The sequence below is a fragment of the Gekko japonicus genome, unplaced genomic scaffold (genome assembly GCF_001447785.1).
Source record: "Gekko japonicus isolate JY-2015 unplaced genomic scaffold, Gekko_japonicus_V1.1 scaffold420, whole genome shotgun sequence".
Lineage (NCBI taxonomy): Eukaryota > Metazoa > Chordata > Lepidosauria > Squamata > Gekkonidae > Gekko > Gekko japonicus.
The window spans coordinates 305,892-306,602 of record NW_015159723.1 but is presented as its reverse complement, the minus strand read 5'-3'; positions in this window follow the sequence as shown (position 1 = coordinate 306,602).

The window sequence follows — 711 nt, the reverse complement described above, 5'->3', positions numbered from 1 at the left end:
ACAGGCACAAGCTTGGAATCCATTCCAATAAGAAAAGAAAACTCCCGTTTTGGGAGATGGAAAATAATTACCCCCAGATTGCAGGTGGTTGGCTGAGAGACTGCCAAAGGCCACCTACTGAGCTTATAACAGGGGCAAAATTTTTAACCCGGAAACTGGTTACACTGTATTAATTTATTTATTAGGTTTAAATCCCGCTGTATCCCACCAGCTTAGGGTCTCTTCCAGCCATTTTCGACCACAGGAACTCTGTTTCTGTGCTGTGTCAGAGGTGTGTGATTCTGGGGCTACGCCAACCTCTGCTTTGCAGAGTCAAACAACAAATATATACACTGCAAAAACCTTATTTATAAGTTAAAGTGTTCTATATGTTCCATCTTATAAAGTGCATGGTGTATTATTCATAATATTCTAAAACAGGTATATATTCATTACATGCAATATCAACAATAATAATCAGTTTGTACAATCTAATAGCTACCAGTCAATTTCCATCCCTTTTACACAATCAACCCGAACGGGAGTTTCTAGAATTGTACAACCACTTCTCCTTGCTTGAGCAGAGAAGCAGAGAAGCGGGTGTACAATTCTCTGGATGTGTACTGTTCTCTAGAAGGCCAGATACTGAAGCCGAAGCTCAAATACTTTGGCCACCAAATGAGAAGGGAGCCCTCGCTGGAGAAGACCCTAATGCTGGGAAAGACTGAAGAT